The sequence below is a fragment of the Bidens hawaiensis genome, unplaced genomic scaffold (genome assembly GCF_021521415.1).
Source record: "Bidens hawaiensis isolate Kalapana, Puna unplaced genomic scaffold, B.hawaiensis_p1.1 tig00091809_1, whole genome shotgun sequence".
NCBI lineage: Eukaryota > Viridiplantae > Streptophyta > Magnoliopsida > Asterales > Asteraceae > Bidens > Bidens hawaiensis.
The window spans coordinates 10,001-14,498 of NW_027506809.1; positions in this window are offsets into that span (position 1 = coordinate 10,001).

A 4,498-nucleotide genomic window follows, 5' to 3' on the forward strand; every position below is an offset into this window, starting at 1 on the left:
CAAATAAAAGATCATCTTCTTGGAGCAAAAAACGTGAACCATTAGAGTGCCGAAAACCGCATGGGGTACCACTTTCAAATCACATGATACGGTGGATTATAGCCCACACTCGCACAAGCCTTCTCATTACCCAGTTTCATTTTTTCTCCTACTCGTACGGGGCTTCCTTTTCAAGCCACGTGTTATGATTCTTCGGAACAAGTTATCACTAATAACGGACAAGGGTGTGTAAGGACCTTTGGTGTAGGAAAACCTACGTGTTATGATTTTTGTGCAAGCTCATCTTCGAAAAATATAGCATCTCTAAACGAAATAAATAAGATGGTTCAATCTCAACTCGAGACGCAAATAGAGGCTAAAGTAGCAGTGCAGGTAGAAGAGGAGTTTCTCACTATGTGAAAGCTCAAAAAGAGATGGAAAAAAAATAGGGAGCATGGGGCTATTATTAGTGCTTGGAGCAACGTCGCCACCATTTCTATTTCCTAATATGAATAGATCTTCAATAGTTGTAATTTCCTTGTTAGTGAAGTTGAATGTTTGGTATGAATATGTATTTGATATGCTTTATATATGCATTGCTATTTCATAACCCTAAGGATCAACACGAAAGAGAAAATGATGCACTTTTTCTGAATAGAGATTGAAACAAAAAAATAATTCGGCCTTCTAACCATTTAAATCAAACAACATCGATGAGGTAAATTTGATTTATTTTGTTGCCATATAAAGAATGACTATCCTATAAAGTCTATTCTTTTTCCTAGCTATTGGTTATTGGGAGATCAAATATGCTATATAGAGGAGGGTTTAAATGAAAATCACTCTATAAGAGCATCCACAACGGTGCCAATAGGCACCGTTCGGATCTAGCTGGAAACACGTAGACAGAAGGTTGCCGGAATTTACCAATGTAGGCTTGGTTCTTGACTGCAGTTTGGAAAGTAAGCTTGCAGACACAAACTAGAGGCGGACTCCACGTGACAATAAATCTCCTTTTCATATTTTATCATCCCGAGAGAAATTCCGGAAGGTCGATTTCAGTCAGATCCGAGTTACCGGCAAGGTTGGTTTACCGTTGGGAAATTCCGGAAACAACAGCTTTCCGGCGAAGGTTAAATACTGATAGATTGGGTGTTGTACAATGAGATATGACCAGATTTATAGATTAGTGATGTTCGGTTTCTCTGACGACAAACACTCCGACAACCCAGTTCCAGTTTCTTTTTATATAACAACTTAAACATGACAATTGCTTATTGCTTTCTTATATACCACTAACCAAAACAAAAAACTTTGTATAAATTAATAATAAACTAATATTTTCTGGATCCCATGACGGTAAATATATATATAAAAACTTAGTTAGTCTTTAAAAAAGCGGTCTCCATTTATTTTATTACAAAACAAGTTTATATATACAAATCAGACAGTTTAGAAGAACAAAAATTAATAACTAGAAGATAAAAAAAAAGTTGTTTTGGCTATTCATTAAGAAGATATAAGATTTATTTCTTTAATTTTATTAAATACATATTAGATATTTAAAATATATTGTAAAAGTTATTTGATTTATCTTAAATAATTCTAATAGTATGTGAGGATGTGGATAGTTGGTGGGGGTTTGTGAAGTTAGTTTTGTGGAAGAAGGTGTGAGTTTCTAAGAAAAGTTTAGAATCTGATGTGACATAGATGTGACGGTTTGTAAAAGTTTGTTGTTGTGGATGCTCTAAGTTAAAAACTATGAAAATCTCTTTTAACCAATCAAAAGTTTTCTTTAATCTATTTTGTTTTTCATTTAAAAGGTTAATAAGGTAATATTAACACATTTTTGTGTCACACTGTGTTCCCGAGTTTTATTAAAGGAGAGAGAGGAAAAGAATGGAAAAAAAAATATGTGATATTAGTTTGTGTTTCCTAGTTTGATAGAAGAAAAGAAAAGTAAACATTTTATGTGTTCCCTAGTTGAGTGGAAAAGTAAAGAAAGCTATAAATTTACTATTATACCTTTAGGTAAAGTTAAAACAAAAAATTCATTAATATTAAAAAAGTAATTATAAAAATGGTGTCTTGTAATCTGTTTCGGGTTTTGCTGAATTTGAATCAAGAGAATAAATCATTACATGCTTATGATCAAGAAGATGATGAGTAATGCATGGATATCCACCGTAGCCGCATCTTCAAGTTGTGTACGAGTTTTTTCTTAGGTTCGTGGCTTCACCTGAAACGAATGCGAAGGTGAGTAAACGTTACATTAATCACGCACTTGTTTTGAAGTTGCTTGCCTTGTTTGACTCGGAAGATCAACGCGAACAAGAGTATTTGAAAACGATATTAGAAAGGTGGTTAATAACATCTTTTACCGTTTTATGTTTGAAATAGAAAAACATAACGAGATAGCGCAGTTGCTTGAGGTTTTGAAAAGTTTATGGTCCCTTTGTTTAGACGAGTCGGTCAGTGCCTAAACAGTTCACATTTTCAGGTATGTTTCAGGATGAGTATTGTAACTTTTTGCAGTATACAATAAAGAAAAATACAAAAAACAAGTTTAAAAAAGATTTTTTAGAGTTCAAGCATAGTTTCATGTATAACAAGTAAAAAAGAAAAACATAAAATGATAAAAATAATTACATAACGAACCAAATAGGTACCGTCCAGATTCCCTACGCGTTGTGTAACGGGTCAATACGTGTTCGGTCTGAAACATGCCATTTCTTAAGGTTTCAAAGTAGGAGTGTAGCCATGTAGGATGTACCATTCCAGGTTAACTTTCAACCCGCTGTAGTGTGCGTGTTGTGAAACCCAAAACCCGCAGCACCGAACGAGCACAATAGCTAGTTAGTAAGGAAAAAAAACAAAAGCAAAAAACAACATTAAACATATTATCAACTCACAACCGAATCCGTATCCGAAATTTGGGATATCCGAACCGTTCGGATAATAAAACGTAGTGGTGTTCATGCTCCGGTTTGGCCGATTTTTAGTCAAACCACGAGCCAGACCGTTACAAACAGTTTTATTATTGGAAACCAAACCACAAAAATTCAAAATCGAACCAAACCAAACCGTTACTAACGGTTTGGTTCCGGTTCAGTTTCACGGTTTTGGCTCATTGCACTTTAGTACAACTAACTTATAATAAGAAATAAAACATACAAAGTTGTAACATCTGATGTTTGAAATAATAAAATAATAAATAAATGATTGTAGGCTTAAAATAGATGGACTTAGAATAGATCGTGGACTTGTGAGATAACGAGCCTAAGGTGCATAGGCTTAGGGTATAAATACCCTTAAAATCCTACATCTCTTTCATTTCCATATATTCCTCACATTAGCCTACACACTCAAAAACACACGTTTAAGCCAAACGCTCTATACGCCACTCAGTCTTCCGAACCGAGATAAACCGAATGTAGAATATTATTTATCTCAGCTGACACAACACCATTGAACCAGACACCACAGCCCCGTGGCGCTGTTTGAGCTGCTTGAATCGAGATCTAGAACGAATTGGGTGATTAAATGAGTTTAAAGGTCACCTTAGCTTGGATATAGATCAATCGAGTTTATCTAGGTCAAAGATAATTAAATTCCGGCCAACGAGGTGGCCAATGATGGCTGACGGCACTGGAAACGTGGAAAAACCCTATGAACTTATGCAGCTTTAACCCAGCCAGGGGCTCTCCCTTTGAATCCTGCTAGGGGCTGTTGCCCCTAGAACCCCTCTGCCAGGGGGCTGCCCCCGGACCCTTTTGGCTAGGGGTTTCATTAACCTAGAAATATGATATAATTAGGAGTAGCTAAGTGATGCTTGTTAATTGCTACACAGTTAATCATGGCCCAACTGAGAAGAGGTGTGACCGTAAACTCAGAAGGGAACAAGACACATGTGAGTTCTAGCCCCTTTTCTCTGTTATTTTTTCGGTGCTGCGTGCATACTATATGTGTTAGTTAATACACTTATCTTTAGTGGTAAATGTATGCTGATGTATATAAAAATATACATCTTTTTAGCATTAAATAATCTCTAAAATTGCAACTTCTATCATATAATATAGTTAAAATAACTACTTATCATGTTAAAATGTATTTTCTGGTGAATCTAAGCCTCAAACAAAGAAACGAATGAAAAACCAAAGAAAACCAAAGAAAACCAACGAAAACCCAAGAAAACAGCAAAACACGACAAAATAGTGGACAACTAGACACGGGGCCATGCTTCAATGGACATGGGGCCGTGGTCACCTTTCAGAAACGACAAAAAGAATTAGCAGATGTCACTAAAAAGCACGTGGTCGTGCCTCAGGAAGCACGGGGCCGTGGTCACCTTTCAGAAAAGACAAAAAGAATTAGCACATGTCACTAAAAAGCACGGGGCCGTGCCTCAGGAAGCACGGGGCCGTGGTGAGTCATCATGTAGATATGACAACATACAACTGGGACACGTAGACACGAGGCCGTTCTTAATAAAGCACGAGGCCGTGCTTCTATTTCCAGA